At 39.2% G+C, this 18,950-nt stretch overlaps 1 long non-coding RNA gene across 2 annotated transcripts in view; it reads left to right on the top strand.

Moving 5' to 3' along the window:
• The window catches only part of LOC125324747, a 77,228-nt gene that overhangs the window by 30,097 nt on the left and 28,181 nt on the right, over positions 1-18,950 (top strand). The gene's annotated exons all lie outside the window — the stretch shown is intronic.

The raw sequence follows: 18,950 nt of genomic DNA, 5'->3' as shown, positions 1-18,950 counted from the left end.
GCTATGTCATTTTCTGATCTTTAAAACAACTTTCTGTCATGATGCACACAGAGGCTGGCTGTAGTTACACTTTTTATGTGCTGTGATAACATTCCATCATATTAATTAACAGGATCCCTTGCTACTCTGCATTCTCCTGTCCATCTACTGATTCCTGCTTTACATTTAACACTGTATGCTTGTAAGCATCTATACAACACTTATCATGCTGCGATCAGGGCCCATGACTATGTTTCCTACCTCAATGACTTAGCAAACAGCCTTAACACTGGTTTTAAAGGCACTGTGGTGGTTTGAGTGACTTACTGTGCTGGAAATTCTGAAGTAGAAAAATAGCCATGCTACCCAAGATAGGTAGACTGTTTATGCTGGGAGTAGGATTCAACTCATTCTAAGACAGATTTATAGTAGGAAAGATGAATCACACTCAAAAAATTTTTTTCTCTCCTCTTCTGAGTATGAAAAAGATGTTTAAAATGTGTCTTTCCTAGATGCCACTGGTAGCTGCTGTGTCTTTTTGTAATTTATTATATAAAGAGTAACATATGTCAGCTCCAGCAAACAAGATACTTATTTATCAAATAAATGAATAAATAGATCCATCACTCTTTGAAAAATACTGGGACATTTAAGTCAGGCACTTGAAAGCAGCATTATAGTAACAGAAAGTGTAAGTCATAGCGATAATGCTGGAAAGCTTTTATCAAATTAAGTGAAGCGTTTGGATCAGCTCCCAGCAGCAACGGCTTCATTTCTCAGAAACCAGCAGCTGGTTACCTGCAGCACCTTTGCTTGCTGTTCCAGCAGAGTCCTCATGTCCTGAATGGATGCTGGGAATTGCTTCCAGGCTCTGATCAGTCCTGTAGATTAAGACAGTCTCACACAGCTGTGCATGGGTATGGATTAATCCTTTCATTGAAACACTGGGATTTGAAATAGGAGTTGTTAATTTTGGTTGATAGTATCTTGGCAGAGAGAAGACAGGCAGATCCCTTCTCCTCCATTAGTAATTCTTGTTTCTGCTGTTTTATTAAAACAGCTCATCATATTTGTAAGCTTCAGTGAACTATTCTCCTTAACATACTCCCACACAAGGATCCGTTGAACAACTTGCATTGTCTCAGCTATTTGAGGATAAACATTTCTTCAGGAGTGATCATGAAACCTGCAATCGCTAAAGTTTCAAAGACAATAAATATCACCTTCTTCAGCCCATTACAGGGGGTAATTTCTTTGCTACTTGTGGAGATACGAGTTAGGAGGAATAACATCACCCTTAAAAACAAGGGCAGAAAAAGAGGGTAGTAGTAGGACCTTGGCTCAGGAGTGTGTTAAAAACCATGTTCATTCCTGGAAGGAATGTTAGATGAAAAAATATTCATCAGTTACTAACGATACAAGTTACCTTTACAATGAAGGAGTCACCTTTCTCTGGGATTCTCATGGGTTGTTTTCATAGTCCTTAAGCACAAACAGTATTTATCTAAATCAGACAAGGCGTTAAAAGACTTTTAATGGATAATACAGTGAGAATTTAGTAAATAAACATTGTGTAGAGATTAATTTCTTGAAATGCCTTGCTCCCTTAAGCTTATTCTTACATTAGAGTAGAACTCAGGGATGACTTAGGCTTTTGGGAGCCTTGCATCTCTAATAATTTGTGGGAGTAAGCCTCCTCCATCCGTAAAAGTGTATTGCATTCCAGCTGCCTTAGGTAGCTCTAATGCAATTTGCTTGGATGCAAAAAGCAGTATAGTAGGTTTGCATGGCAGTTTGCCCGGACTAATATAGCAACTTCTAGATGTTAATTAGCCACAGTGGAGCTCCACAATAAAGCTTGTTGTTCAGCACTTGCTCAGGTATCTTCATGCTGCACAGCTTTATGACAGATTGGTATAAACATGGGTGCTTCTAAAATTGTAATTTCTTGCCTGAGAGAAAATTAACGTAAAAATACCCATGCAGATCCCATGTTTTGTAGCTGCCTGCTGATTTACAGATCAGGTGCTCTCAGTGGAGGCCAAACCTCCCCTGCAACACCTCACTCCATCAGCAGGGAACTTTTGACAGGACTAGGTCTGAGAGGAAACACTTTTTAGCCCTTACCATGCAGTGCTGTTAAAATGGGATCCATAAACTCCAACTCTGTCCTACATTGTTCTGTTGATGTTGCAGAACTAACTTAAATAAAGCATAATTTAAACATATTTAGAGGAAAGGTTGCCTTGAGTAAATGATTCTCAGTAGAAGCTGGAGGAAGAGGCTCAATAAATCCCTTATATCTATCTTATCATTTGAGGAATGCCTGTAGGCTTCCTTCAGGGCTGTATTCATCATCCAGTTTGGAAGCAGAGCAGTAGATACAGTGGGAAGCTGTAGAGACCAGGCTGCATCCAGTTTTATTCTAGTTCAGCTCTGTTTGGGATGGTTCTGTTAGGAGTCCGGCTTCTCCACTGAAGTTATGGTTAGATACAAACTCAGAGAAGCAGTAGAGACCCACATTGTTCACTCCTTTTTTCAGCTTTCTAAAGCCTCATCTGTTGCCTTTCCCCCATTCATTAAGCTAGGAATAATAACTGGTGTAATGCTTAAAAAGTCAATATTTTGAGGAAGAGAGGGCAATTTCTATTTGGCCCTTTGTCTTGTTGGTTTTGAAGTGTAATTCCATGTTTCTCTTCTCTGTGCATGTAGCACTGGTGAAAGGTGCCAGACTGACATGCCTGGGGAATGAATAACTCTTTTTATGCACAGTTGGTGTCTGAGTACATCAGAGGTTTTGGGCTAGCAAATCTCCTTAATCCTAAGAAGTAAATTGCTAAAAGATGCTGTCGGTAAATGTTAATTATTTTCCCTGAGATGGAACTCAAAACCAGAGAGAAAGAAGATCAAGAAATACAGACATGCCTGATAATTCTGAACGTATCACCAGGAAAGGCTGCTCTACCAGGGTGATAAGGGAGTGTCCTGATCTCCCATCTTGTTTTGAATATGCCTACCAATTTCCTATCAAATGTCACAGGCTCCAGCCACTCTGCAGCTAACCCATGCAATGGAAACACAAACCTGCAAAAACTCAGCCATTACCTCCTTGGTCGTGCATTTCCTTTCAAGGCAAAACAACTGTGACAGTTTTTCTTAAATTGTGAATTTTCTACTCAAGAAAAACAGCAGTTCAGATTTCTGAAAATAACTGTCGTCTTTGGATGCCAGAGCTGAGAGGTCTAAAGGAATGTGCCAATTAATTGACTAGGGAACTTAAAAATGGAAACCTGTCAGATGGATATGTCTGGACCGTAGATCAGGAGGAAAGGAAGATGGAGAGTGTTGCAGTGGGGATCCTGCAACACGCATATATCAAACCAGGAGTCCCGTGGAAAGGAAATATATATGGACAGACAGATTCTTGATAGCTGTTTCAGAGATGTTTATTTCTCCAGCCGCATGGCCGGAGCTCTGCCCAGGAACCGTTCCAGTCACGGGACCAAGGGTCCTTCTTCTGCGCAGGGAACACAAACCAACCAATGGGAACGAGGCTGAGCAGGGACAGGGTAGCCCCGTGTCTGTGCCCTCAGGGCCCCTCTCCCAGGGCTACACGGCGGGGGAGGGACCCCAACACCTCACCCGTTTTATTTTAATAGGAGAGCAATGTGTGTGCTGGCATTTCTAACCAATCATGCAGCTTGGAGTAGGCACTCTGAGCCAGGTGATACTAATGGGGAAGGAGCTATTGCTCCCCATCCTCTCTCCTTTGCCAGTCTTAACTGACTCATTGCTTTGGAAATTCTTGGCTACCATATTCATTCATTTCTCACAGAAACTAAGTGTTGCAGCTAGAAATAAAACAGAAGATGGCTAGTAGTGATGTATCTATGGAGAATTCATAATGCATGATTTCACGTCTCAGAAACTTCAGAAAAGTTATAATTTATTCCTTTTCCTGCTCTGCGATATGTCTAATACTTCTGGTATAAAAACTGCATGATCCAACTGCTCATATTAACAGCAGTATTGAGAAGTGTTTAGTGGTTATGAACCCTTCATCCCAGCATGCACAATACTCAGGATACTGGGACAGCTGCACACCTGATAGCGGAAGAATGGGCCACCCTCGATACAGCAGGGGGGTTGAAGACTGATTTTCTTGGTGTCTGTGCCCTTAACTTTCTCCCTGTGCAACTCACACAGCTTCTAGTTCCTTCCTGATTCCTCTACAGGTTTTCTGGGTGAATAGGAGGCCACGCGCTGGCTTTTCAAAATTATTAATGGTTGAATATTGGGGCAGTACTGAGTTAAGTGGCTCTGGTTTCCCTCTCTCCCAGTGCCTAAGAAGCTGACTTTCACCATGCTGGTGGAACTCCTTTGAGTCCTACCTCTACCAACATTTTTTATCAAATGCTTATGAACTCTATCCTTGGAATAGAATACCACCTGTACTCCAGTAAAATTAAGCAGCTTTTTAGCAGACTAATTTAGCATCTCATGTATTAGATTCATCTTATTCTGAGCAGGTGCCAGAATGTTTTTTTCATGTCAAACACTTGGACTACTTAAGACTACCTTTGGTGATGATACATTGTCTTTTAGCTCAGAAAATCTCCAGCACAACTTTTTCTCCTTGCAAAACTGACTTTTTAAGAGAAGCTTTTTACAAAACATGTCTACTCTAGATGAATAACTTTGATATCACCTCCAAAACTAATTCCCCATCAGCCCTAAATAGTTTGAATGTGAAAATTCCTTATGGCAGTTGTGATTGATGGTGTCTGAATGCAGGTACCCTTCTTCTCTAGGTCTTCTTTACTTCCAGCTGACTGCATTGCTGACTGTCAGCTCCCATAATGCACAATCCTCAAGAGAATGGGTTTATGATCCCTCATGGGAATCAGAGTTTGCTCTAAAGAGATTTTTTGCAGAGAAGAAATGGATCAAGAAGAATTAGGGAGTCACTTCCCAAAAAACACTGCAGGAATATTTCTAACCAAACATTTTTTTTTTTTCCCTTTAAAAAAGTATTTTGATTTTTGGGGGTAGACCCATTTCTGATATCCAGCCAGCATATTTGTGGATGCTTTTCTTATTAATTATTCAGTTTTCCTGTGCATACTTCTTGCCAATAAAACTCTTACGTTGGAGACAGATACCGGAATGCTTTGCAAGGATAGTCTGCACTGACAGCATAGAGAGGATGATGGAGTCAGCCAGCTCAACCAGCTGCCATAGTGCTGAGCTGTCCACAAACACAGAAGCATTCCAGAGATGGAGTTATGACCGCAAGAGTCTCACAGTCAGCATATTAATTTGCTTTAGAGGAGTAATGTGTCTGATGCCATATGGTGGAGCTAATCTTGTTTATCACTGCTTCACTGCCCCATCCATTTGGTTCGTAGTAGGAATTATCACACAAATAGCTACTGCTGAGACCTTCTGCAGAGACAGAGACAGGTGTGAGTGGTCTGGGGAGGTCTCAGGAGAGTGCAGTTGGAGACTGAATAGAGACAAGAAAGCTCATTCTTTCTGAGTTACACCAAAACACCCAGCATGAGATAGATAAATAGCTCAACTCTGAGAGGGACTTCTAGTGGATTAGTAAACGGTTTTTTGCATTTCACCCCCAGATTTCTACATTTAGTCAGAATATTTTATTAATTACTGAAGGTTTGTCTGTAATGAATTTATTGACAAAATCCTATGTACTGGTACACAATGAGTCTAGTTGAATTCCTTAATGATTACAAGATTCCTGTTCATGCCTGTCAGGTCAACTCACAATGCAGTAATTATGCTGCCTCATCTCACCAATAACCTGCCTTTGCAGTATTTGATGTTATTTCACTGCCCACCTTGGGCATCTGTGCTGAATTTTATGCTCACCTCAGTTATCAGCAACAGAAGATTAGCCACTGACCACAGATATTGCCTATGAGAGGTCCTTGCCTTGAACTATTGATTGGCAAAGTAAATGCTAGACTGAGTGCGGAAACAAAAGACATTTTTGTGAGACTTGACAAGTCTTTGAACACACTCAAAAGGACCAAATGGCTTTTTGATACAGTCTTGAGTTGGCAGCAGAGTTTCACCCTCTAAAATTTGGCTGTCACCTTTTTATTCTCATGTATTTCTAGAGGTCCAGGATTATTCCCAGTGTGAGGTTTGCCTCTGTCTTCACTGAGAGCAGGCGCTTACCCTCTGTGGTTCAATAGCTACTGGAAGAGCATGTCAGGGTACCTGCTAGAAGAGGGATGTCAGCTCCTGTGCCTGCTTAGTTCCATGAGGAACTGGTGTATACAGCAGCTAATTCCCTGCTTGAACACCTTGATTCTAATGGGTGAACCTGTATAACACCTTCCTTTTCACACTCCACCGTGAGTCATGTTAGGAAGACTGCAGGGTGCCAGCTTTCTAATGTCTGTGAGAAGCAGAGCAGTGTTCACACTTCCCAAAGCATTAGTCATTCAAATCCACCCTCAGTCTTTCTTCTGTCATACATTTATTTGTGCATGAGCAGGTAAGCTCAGAATAAGTTAGAATCTCTTCTTGGAAAGAAGGAGCCATGTAAGACAAGTCTGCACAAGGTTCAAAATAAAAATCCTGCAACTCCACTGTTGTGTATTTCACTTCTACCTGTGGTACCTGTAAAGCTATCAAGGTTGAAAGAAACCTGGAAACAAAAGTTGTTTGTATGCTTGGGAAATGCTTTTGAGAAGTTTTCCTTCTCATTCTTCTATTATAACGAAGAGATTATCCCAGTACTTGCAAGAAAGAAGGATAAAGTTCAACCATCTAAACTCATTTTCCTGCTTCTGGCCTTCTTGACACCCACTTGCATTTCAGTCCTGAAGCTTAGTTAGTTACAGGCTGTGTAGTCACTTCAGACAACACACCAGCTGGAAAGAGAGCCTGGATAGCTGGTGCTGTCCTGTGTCAGGAGAGGGTGGGGGAATAAGAAACCCAAGAAAAAGAAATTTGGATGAGGAGGACATTTTGTTTCTCCTCCTTACAAACAGTGGCTCTCTCATGTCAAATCCCAGAGAGTGAAAACATAGCAACAAGTTTGGTTCTGTGGTGCAGCCCAAGAAAGAGCAATGTCATCAAACCTGCCTGCTTTTGGGTCTGATTCTGCAGGTTTTAAGTATGTGTAAATATACATGTACACACAAGTATATGTATATCACCTGAAGACAGTCAACACTGTAATAAATATACAAAGTCATCAAAAATATAATTCATTCTGCATTGTTTGGAATTAAACTGTTAAAGAACAAGGGTCAAAATATCTGCATAATCTCCAATCCCAGCACCAGGCTAAGTGCAAGCAGTAATCTTTTCTCTCTCAGTACAGAAATGCACAGAAAATTAAAGGACTGGCATCGGTACCCTGCCAGAACAAGTGCTTTGCTGCTCAGACTAGTTTTTGGAAGAAAACAAATTCTAGAAAAAGGAGAATTATTTCCTCCAAAATTATCATTCTTTCAATACACACACTGACAAGAAATACCCTGTGAACAGTATACTCCAATCACAACAGTAAAATGAGGAACAGAAGAGCAACTTCCATTATTTGGGAACAACAAAAGGTGAAGGAGAAGTTGTATCTTTGGCGTTCCCAAATCCCCTCTCCAGCTGTGAAGAAGACAAACATGCAGACAACTCTTCTGCAATTTCTTCCCTCTCCCTTTTTGCAGCATTGGCATCACAGAGAGTAAGCAGCTATGATATCTCATAGACTCAGGATTATGTTGTGCTCCAAACCTCCTCCTTCCCACCTCCCAGAACTTTGTTGTGCTGGCTGTGCCCATCCTCACACTGAGTGTTTTCCCTGAGACATCAATGTCTACGAATTTGAATGAATTAATGAAATTTTGCTCTCATTTTCTCAGACACATGCATTTGAAAGACATTTATTGGACAAAGAAACAGGCGGGACCCAAAAGAAGCAGCACCAGCCAAGCGTCCTTCCCCAGCTGACAGCTACCCCAGCTGGTGGTGGGAAGAGGCAACTCCCAGCATCCCATAGCCCTGCAGACCATGGTGACTGCCAATGTTTTTTCCTGCTCTTGATCCGTTATCCTCACAGCTCCAGCCTGCACACCAGCTGTCTCTCACCAGAAAGGAACTATTTTGCTTGACCTCAGTGACGCACTTCAGTGATGAGCAAAATGCCATAATACTTTTTTGTTTTCCAAGTAACACAAAAGAAATGTGACAAGGTGGCTGAAAACTTTGTCAAAAATCTCATTTTCTGTGATTAAACTCGAGTGAAGATGCTCATTGTAATTTCAGGAACACTTAGGCTTATCTAGCTTTACCAACCATAGCTCTTTTATGACCAAGAGTACCCTCAGGAAGTTTCTCCTTAAAACTGTCTCCCACTGAGGACTAGGGACAGTGAAGTTATTTGATAGTTGTCAAAGATAGTTTTTGTGGGTCAGATGATATATTTGTATATCATTGCTCATTGCCTAAACCACATCTCCAAGATTTTGGTTACCCCTTGGCTAATAAGGATTCCCTCACAGAAGTAAGCTGAAGAGTATTGTGTTAAAGAGAAAAAGCCTGAAATAATGAGCTAAAAATAGATACATGGAAATAGTGCAGATCTTCTATTGTGGGAGCTATATTTTTTTTTTTCTAGAACTTATAAACAGAGAAAAATAGTTCTGGCTAAAATAATTGTGAAAAGCTTTACTCATACAAGTCCCACTGAAAGAAAACTTTCATCTCCAGATTCGACCTCCATTATCTGACAGATAATGGAACTATCTGCAGGAAATGAAAAACCTGACAAAGATTAAATGTAGGATTCACCTAATCTAACTTCATCTCCTTGAAATTCAGGTGACTAAATTAAATCCATCCTCTTGGCTCCCTATATTGAGTACAGAGTGGGAGAAATACCTCCAAAGAGTAATTAATCTTCTGTCTTCCAGTCATCTGTCTTACACAGGTATGAGTTGCCTTCAAGAGGGATGTCTATCTCCACTGCCTCCTGAAAAAATCCAGACGGACTTGGTAGAAAAGTCTTGACTATGAAAAGCCAAGTATGCTCAGTCCCATGGGTCAGAGAATGAATTGGCCATGCCCAGGGAGAGTGGAAGGCTTGTTTTGGTTTGTTTTGACTTGGAGAATAGCCTAGGACTAGGACAGGGCCCAACATCTTTGATATGAAGACATCAGATACAAAATACTAACAAATTTGTATCCTTTCTTTGCTACTTCCATAAAATATGACATTTTTTCTATTAAAAACGGAGTGGTGTTGTCTTGAAAAATAGTTGTCTTTATGAACACATAAAGAGAAATTCTGAAGAATGCAAATACGTGGACCCTGAGAGATTTTGTTTCCCCTTAACTCACTGACTTCATTTTTTACTGTGAGTGGTAAAGCAAAACCCCTCTGTAGAAACATGCACTCCTACAATGTGTTATGGATTTCCAGTGGTGAACTATTAGGTGTTTTGCAATTAACACAGCATGAAAGAACCATCACTTCTATGGATCTCTGAGTTCACACTTTCCTCTAATGAGAGCCAAGATAAATTGTTCCAGTTTCGGTGTATTGGCTACCAAATTGACCCTGATCCATAGCTCGCTTCAGGCTTCTGTAAATCCAATAATCTTGCAGTATGTTCAGATCCACCAATTGCAAGTATCTAAAAGTGACTCATGCTACTCCACAAGCTAAAACCAGAAGAAAAACGCATATATTCTGCTCAGATTTAATTTTTTTCCTTGTCTTCCTGTGAAATATAACACCTCTTCCACATCCATTTACACTGGGATTTGTCCCAGAGATGAAATACTGCAGAACCTGACCTAGTGCCTTGAGGCAATTCCTTAGTGATGGAATTATCTTTATTAACAGATGACATAATTTCTCTTCTCAGGGTGCAAAATGCAGAGTAAAGAGAGGTGAAGGGACAGAGGCAACTCTATGCCCTCACCATATTTAACAAACCTTGTCCATGGAGTCTGACAGCGCACTTTCTATTCTGGGTCCATTTGTATATATTCTTCAGAAGAGGCAGCACATGAATGAGGCTGCTGATTGTTGCTGTCAGCATCCAAGGTGGATGTTAAAAAAGAATGGATGAGGATATTTCTCTGCACATCAGCACTTCCCAAAACTCACCTCAGTGATTGCACACTGAGAAATAATAGTGCTCATGCTGGGTATGTAGCATAATGTGTGGAATTGCTGGGTCAGAAATCTTCCTTAACAGCTATGGGATGGGACTCTGGGAAGTTTTGGGGAGGTGGGTCATGAATTTCACAGAGCCAGCAGAGCAGCTGGTTACAGCTAGATCCTGAAATAGTGACCACAAATAAAAACCAAAAGGTCATTGTACCTGAGTTCCTAATCCTGGTGAATGAACTGAGTGCCACCCACATGGCAGGAGGTGTGAGCAATGATTGACATAATGGTCTCTTTGTGCTATCCCAACTGCCCTAGGAACAATTCCAGGTAATGAGATCCATAGCACTGGTGAGGTGCTGCAGGACAGTTTGGACATGAGCCCAGTCCTGTGTGAATGACAGGGAAGTGTTTTACCAGTGGGTTTTGGTCACATCAGTCATCAAAATATTGGAGGATGGGCATGGTGGAGCAGTCCGTCACTGGTCTCCAATATCTGATGCTTGATGTCTCCTTTTTAGAGCCACATTAAAGGTGCTGAGAGCACCCTTGATCCTCCTGGAGGTCAGGCCTGACTGCTGAGGCTCAGAGAGCCCCTCATACCCCAAGGCCATCAGGAAAAGCCCACGGCAGCCTTTGGGGAGGTTACCATGAGCAGGATAATCCCATTTCAGGGCAGCTCACTCTCAGCTCCCACCTGTGCCACAGACAGTAAAATACTGGGCTGTAACGGCAAACAATTAGTGAAGAGCTGTCAGAAGAGATGTAGAACACATAGACAGTATTTTAAAACTTACATAGCTAGCAACTATTTTTTTTTTTTTTGGTAGAGTCAGATTCTTCAATATTCATGCAAGTCTGAGGCATTTTCATAGGAACTGTACCCAAAGCAGGACTGCCTCAGGGACTGAAATCTGAAGATTTTAATACACTTGAGAACCATTCCCCCCCACCCCTGCCCCCTCCAAGTTTATACTATGTATTTTCCTGTCTTTTTTCCTGCTGTTTTAAGGTTATATTCTTTGGCTCTTGAGATGTTCATGTATTCTCTGCCTGGGGTACACACATGGAGCAGAGGGGCTGGAGACAAGGGCCTGATTTGGGAAGTAGCGTCCCATTCTCCTCTTCAGCCTCTATCTTTCACTCAAGGAAAACAAGATTATTGCAGCAGTAACCTGATTCCCAACCAGTGCGGCAGAAATCACTTGCTTCTCTCATCTCTGTGAATTGCAATATCCTGCAATATCTTCCCACATATTCAGGCATCACTGTTGGTTGACGCAAGGTAGGATTCCTTTGCAGGAGGAACTTAATGGATAGGAAAAATACTGCCTCGGTGTGTAGCATCCTGATTTACAGTGGTATCTGACTTCTCTCAGGGTGTTTGGTCTCTGAGGGAATTTGAAAAATCTCTGTTCATGCTAATTTTGATATCTACTTAATGTTCTAACACAGCAAGCAGAGCTTGGCTTTTGTGTTGCTGGGAGCTGGCCAATAGGTCTCTACTTTGTGCAATCGACCTCCTACAGAAAGGAAGCCAAATCCAGCTGAAGTTAAAATAATGCTTCTTGGAGCATAAGAAGTAAGTAAGTTTTTTGCTTCAACTATAAGCATTAGATACTTGTTTAACAAAAAAAAAAAATAGTTAAGGGTGCCAGTTTTTGTTACACGTCTTTATAAGGGTATATACATCAGAGCCCATGATCTCATGGATTATAAATCTTCAAAAAGTAAAGCTGGGAAGGATCTTAATTAGCCTCCTAATTGCACACCCTACACTAAAAAAGGCAAGTAATATGTAGTGAGGCCACCTCTAACAGATATTTGATTTACAATCTCAGAGGAAAGCAATACTGCATCTCATCCAGGCAACTCATTTTAGTGCTTCCTCATACTTAGAAAGTTTTTCCTAGTATCTAACCTAAATCTTTGTTTCTGCAAATTAAGACAATTACTTCTTGTTTGACCACTATTGAACTGTCTGAACAATTGATCATTCTTTGGTGTTACTATAAAAACAATAACTACTGGAAGATTAGAATCATAGCTTTGTTTAATCTTTTCTAGATTAAATAAATCCAATTTTTTTTAGTATGTGCTCCTAAACTTCTTATTGTTTTCCAGTCACCCTTGGACTTTCTCTAGAGTACCTCAATCTTTGTCACACTCTTACAGATTAAACCCCTCCATGTTTATTTTATAATCAAGTCTTCAATAACACATCACATAGCAATATACCTTTTTAAAAATCACACAAAATTTTCCTCCTTAATATGTATGTGATTGCTGTAATATTTTAGCTATGATACTGGTTTGTAGCTGAAGCTTTTTTTTTAACTCAATGCTGGATCTCCTTCTTTCAAATGCAGCATCTTTCATGCTTTTATTAAATTTCATTTGCTGATTTCAAACCAAACCTCCAGTTTACTCAGATCATTCTCTATTTTGTCATCTGAAAGTACTATTTCACAGATGAAATGCCTTCACATACTGCTGTGAAGCACCACTGACCTGAATAAGTTTTCATTTCAAGGGCTTTTATATTGAGATTCTGGATGAGGTCCAGGTATGAAGTCATTACATGGTCAATTGTTTGCCAGTCTGCCACAACAGTGTTTCAAGCACATGTGCAGGCCCTTTATGTATGTGGGAAATAGAATGAAGAGGAAGAGCTTCAAAATACCTAAACTGACATTTCTGCTTTTCCATAATACTTTAGAAGAGTTTCTATATTTCCATTTTAATTTATATACATAAATAAATGAATGTGTGCAACCAACATTTTTTTGCCCACACACTGTCTGTTTGGGTTTTTGCATATTTCTGACATAAAACAATCCTTCTCTTCTACTTTTTGGGGACTTTTTAGGCTGCCTCAGGGGTCTCTTGCACATAAATAATATTTTTTCATATGGTCTTTTTTCCTCTCCCTGCAATTATCTTTTTAGACTAAGGAGTAATCGAAACTGAATTATATTTGAAACCAATGGAGGTCAATAAGGGTGACTCAGTATTATACTAATTTGGTTCTTGGGTCCTATTATATATCGTCCAGATCCATTCAGTTTAAGAGAGAAGAACAGAAGCTTTTATGTTTCAATGTTTACATGAGTTTTCCCCTTTTGCTGAAGTATAATGGTTGATATTTGCATTTAATTAAGGCTTTACTGGAAGTGATACTGGATGTTGGCTCCATTAGGCTTGAAAGACATCTTTGAAGCAAATAAATATTAGCATCCTGGCTAAGAGAGAAACGAAAGAAAATAACAGTGATGAGTTAAAAAAAAAAAAGGGAGAAATATCTTTCACACATCACAAGGTTTCCTCCAGATTTATCATAAAAATGAAAAGCACTTTGAAGACGGGAAATTGCAAATGCAGAAACTGTGTCTTCGTATCTCCAATACGTGTAGCCACATGCTTCAAATGAATGTGACTGATAGAAGTGTTACCAGAAAACTGCAGCCAAGAATCAAAAAGGGACTGCTGGATTTTAAAATGTGTGATTCATTTTCATGTCATTAAGGCGAGAATTGTGTTTTCTTCTTCCTCTTCTCTCTCCGGCTTTTGAACCTTTCCCATAGACGTGGTTCTCTGGAGGCACACTTAGCCTTTGGTTTGTTTTATTGTGCACAGGCATCTGAAGAGGAAAACGATGAATTTTCTTTCTTTAAATGCCAAAATGTGATAAATTCCCACCTCCATGTATTGTCTCAGTTTCTGACGATACAGGGGAGGTTTCCTTCTGAATGTTTTTCTGAAGATCTGTGCAAAAATGACCTATTTAAAGGCACTAAGATATACTTACTCTGGTAATGGAAGACAGACAATTTTCAGAACTTTGACAATTACAAGTTTGGCAGGCAGTTTTGCCTTCTAAAAGATCCTGATTTTCAGAAAATTCTATATTACAATAAATAAATCCACTTCCAGGCAGCTCATATTAAACATCAAAACTGAAGCATGAAAAATCTGAAGCTGCATTCAGAATCCTTACTTAGATACCAGATTTCAGTTGTAATCCATCTGTTGCCAAGGTCTTAAGACCCATAATACATCTGATCAAATTTTCTGTTCATGGGACAAGTTTCCTTTGATGCCACCACTGGTTTCTTATCAGCTGAACCATTTTCCCAAGGAATTCATCAACAGGATGACATTCAGAATAAGCTTCTTGGCAGCCTGGAATGAGAGGAATGAATGTCAAATTGGAACTACATAAAATTTTGTATTTAATTTGATTGAGATTAATAAAATAATACCAAATACTTTGACTGTATAATTTTTATTATTTATTTTTATTAGGTTTCTTATCTTTTATCATTATGATTTTATGTATACTTTTAATTATATTTTTATTTATTCCTAATTGTTTGATGCAAGCAACAGATCCCAAGTTTGTGTCAAAGTGTGTACCCAATACTTAAAAATCATTAGAGAGGGAATATAACAACAACTGACTAATTTATTTGCTATGAAGTAGAAGATATTCCATTAATCTTTAATGGAATAAAAAAAGACAGTCTTTGTTCCTGTAAGCAGCCTGAGCAATCAAAGAATTAAATGCAAAAGTTCTTAGTAGAAAGCTGCAGTCACTACTCAGCAATGCAAAGCAGAATGACACATGCAAATTAAAGTGCATACGGTATTTTTCAAGCTCTAAATCAATTTTTTTTGGGATAAAAAATGGTGAGAAAAAAACCTCAGACCTGCTCAAATCCCATTTTCTGAATTCTGAGGTCGAATCTCATTTTAGATCATTGAAAATTAAGAAACTGAAGGTCAAAATCCAAATGCCATCACCTGCACTTCCTAACACCTAGAAATGGGGAATCCAGGCTTATCTGGGATGTTTCACAGTGACTCAGATCAACTTTACTCCTTCCAAGGCCTCTTTCATGTCACTGCAGAGTCTGTACCTTTGGTGAGAGTCTGTGTTAGGGGGACAGCTGATGAATATGAGTGGAAAGACAGCTGACACAAACCAGCATGTCAGGTATTCCATCCAGCTGGAATCCATCACATCCTGCTTTGAGTGGGCACCTGGAACGTGCATGGTAGTAACAGACCATTAGATCATCAATTAAAATAGTCTCAACTTGGTCCTAAGCTGTCAAAGTGTTTGTTGTGGGCTCTTCAGTTACAAAGTTATCAAATGACTTTTGCTCATATTTCGTTCAATGGTTTGTCCAGTGTCGATTTCATGAATGAATAAAAATTAACCATGGTTAAACATAATCACAGAATACTCTGAGTTGGAAGGGACCCATGAGGATCATCAAGTTCAACTCTTACATGAACGGCCCATACAGGGATTGAACCCATGACTGGTGTTATTATCACCATGCTCTCACCAACTGAGTTAATCTCAGGGTGATGGAATTGACTTTCTGTTGAGTTATTTCTAGTTTCTAGTTCTAATTATGAGATCAAAAGTTGCTTAGCCAAAGAACTACTGTGGTTTTTAAAAGACATTTTAAAGAAGTCAGTTTTAGACATTTCTGCTTACCCTGAGGTTGCTTTAGTCTGGCCTAAGCATTGAGGGTATTAATGACATTTATTTTAATCACTTTCATATCAATCAGGTTTCAAATTATTATTAACACTGATGTTTCTCCTGAGCAAGAAAAACACACAAAATTTAATTTATTCTGTAATGTTTTTATGATGCCTATTTAGAATTATTTTCATATACCAGTCCTGGAGGCAGAACTACTCATGATTGCATACAGGGAACTTTTATACCTCTTCTACAGTGCAGCAGCCTGATTTCTAATGATACTATGATTTTTTTGTGTGTCCTTGACCTAGATAAGGCCGGTGTTGTTTTGCTACCCATTAAATGAAGAGAAAATCGTCATATTTCTAGATGATGCAGCAACAGTGTTGGAACATGCCGGTTTGAAGTACTCAAAACTTATCTTCACAATAGATATTTGCTGAATTTCTGTGAACGTTAAAACTCTTCTTTGAACCTCCAGAATCTTGAAGAAGATTTTCCATTGAGCATGTGACTGTGTTTCTGTCTCTTGGATTTATTTTAAGAGCATGGCAGTTGAGGGGTTTGAGTAAAGCGAAGAAGCAAAGACAAGCAAGGAACAAATCACAGCAGGTTGGAGGCGTGCCTGAGAAAAGCTTTAAACCACAAAGTGGCAGCATTAATGCATCAAGAGTGGAAAGGAACCTGAGACAAATACCTTGGATGGTGGGAGGTGTCTGGAAGCCCTTGTGAATGATGGTAGACAGCATATGGTGTGTGGGTGTCCACTGTGATCTGTTTCCACCCAGCAACACATGAACGGTACCCAGTCTCAAAGTCATATTTCCTCTTTGTTATAGTTCTACATGCTCTTAATTTTTATCCTTCATGCCCTCCTGAAATGTTACATTTGAAATGGTTTCTGGTCTGTTCTAAACATTTAATTCCTAGAAAGATATCAACAAACCAGAGGGACTTCTAAGAGGAGTGAGAAAGAAAAGCTGTGGAGGTGATTCACAGTGAAAGAAAATATTCACAATAGGTAACAATGGTAACTGTGATAACAGTGAATGCTGCCCATTGCTCAGCAGCAATTTCAACATGTGTCCTAACCACATACCCTCACAGTATCTATTTCTGGGGGGACATTCTTTATTGTGTAACAGTATGTTTGTGTATTTAGCAAGATGCAGAAAGGAGGGGAATGGCTATAGGTCCTGATTGCTAGAGCTTAGAAAAGGGAGAGAGGAGGGAAGGAGATCAAGTGTTTTAATTGCATGTGTTGAAGATTTGTCAAAAAGAAAAAATGTGAAGAAATAATAATAATAATAATAATAATAATAATAATAGTTATGAAATCCCCTCCATTTTGAATGTGGAAATGGTGAATGAAAAATTACAGCCAGATTAACAAAAGTCAGCTGGGTATAATAAACCCTGAACTCCATTTCTGCAACAGCAGAATTTTTAGGTTTTGCTCCCTCACTCATATATCCTTCAGGACAAAAAATCTGACAGGCATTTATCCTGGTGTCACTGAGATCACATTTTGAGGACAATGGTAGAATTGAAAAGGAGATTAGATCACGGTTTGGCTAACACAACCTCTGTTGTCACTGGTGTTGTGTCACAAAGAAAGGCCCACAGTCAGAAACCAAAGGGGCTCTGAGTGAGTGGCTGTGAGGGAAAACTTGTTTTCCATTTGTATGATGAGAAAATCAAACCTGGAAGTGAGAGAAGCATAATGAGTAGAGGAGAGCAAATAAAAACCCCCTAGTTTTTTGTAGATTCACTGTTTACAGTAAGTACTAAAATCCTGTTATTAAGAGTTATAATTGTTCAAGGCTTTATTGTTTAGGCACTTAGAAGTCATCCACTAACTCACATGTTTCAATTTCAGACTAATCAAATAGAAACCAAAAAATCTTCATCAGCTAAGGAGCACCTAATCTCAGAACATTAAATCACAGCAAGATATTTTGATTTGAGCATTCACATCTCGAACTGATCATAAAGCCCTCAAGAGATTTGATAATATGGACTTCACTCTTACCCAAGAGCAGGTTCACATAGTTATCTTTGTGTTGTTTGTACATAAAAGGTTATTGTTATAGATGAGTGTGTACTATATTGTAAACCATCATTAACTAACAGAGATTTAGGGGGAAAATAATGAATTTTGATGGATTAATTATTACTTCAGGTGATATAATTAGCACATAAATATAGCAAGAAATTGATCCTATGCTTCTGAATAATACCTGAAAGTGTCACTATTTTACTGAAAACACTGAAGTTGTACTTGCAACCACTGAAAGCAGCAGACAGTGTGTTCGCTTTACTAATATTTCCAAACTGTGCCTGTACTACCAATTGGTTTCTAAGCCTTTCCTTTAGTATTTGTTCAAATTTCAAGATCAAGTTCCATCAGTGCCTATCAAAACAGGAACGACATTTCTGGGCAAAGCTTATTAAAGCAGTCATTTAACACTGTCATCATATATTAGAGAGTGAACTTTAATTTGTCAGGTAGCAAACCTGCTTAGAAACACAACACCACAATGGGTATGAAAACTGATTTACTATAAATGATGCACCTAAACTCATGACTATACATTGTGTTAGAAATGCATGCTTTGTGCCTTTATAGAATTTTGACTCCTCAAAAGATGCAGCCTGGGTCTTGGCAGGGTGTGTGTATCAATGTGTGGAACACTTGGATGTGAAAAACAGTCAGTTGTGACAATCAGCCAGTCAGAAATTTTGAACACCTTCCATCTCTGCTCCATTTATGGGCATCAGTAAATAAAGCTCTGTTCTTAAAGATGTGTTTTCATTTATTTTTTTCTGCCAGCTAGTGCCAGGCAACTTAGTGGAGCCTTCCAACATTGCCTCCGTATGGAAATAAATTGACTCAACATTGTATTTTTTTCCCCCAGCATAAAATGTTCCCTCTCTCTTTCACACCCTTTTGCTTCCTGAGTAAACAGCTTCAAAATAAACAATTAGAGGGCACTTGTAAAGTTTGCTATCAGTTACTTAGATTTGTTTTTGTGTTTCTTTTTAAATAAATAGTTACATTAAAGAGAAGAGGGAGACAATCTATTTCTACAGCTGCTGGTCCTCAGTTCATTCTCAGAAGCAAAGTAATGATCTCCAGATAAATATTACAGCTATTGAACCTTTGAGGAGAAATGTGCTTCAGTCTGATCCTTGCAGCTTGAATTTGGATTTTTCAAATGGTCTTTTTTTTTTTTTTTTCTAATGGTAAATGAATACTTGTTTTTTCTGTGTAATTTTCTTCTTGGTTTACAGCTGGGTTCAAAAAGTGCAGCAGAC

Source organism: Corvus hawaiiensis, chromosome 4 (genome assembly GCF_020740725.1).
Source record: "Corvus hawaiiensis isolate bCorHaw1 chromosome 4, bCorHaw1.pri.cur, whole genome shotgun sequence".
Lineage (NCBI taxonomy): Eukaryota > Metazoa > Chordata > Aves > Passeriformes > Corvidae > Corvus > Corvus hawaiiensis.
This window is presented reverse-complemented; position numbering and strand designations above follow the sequence as displayed.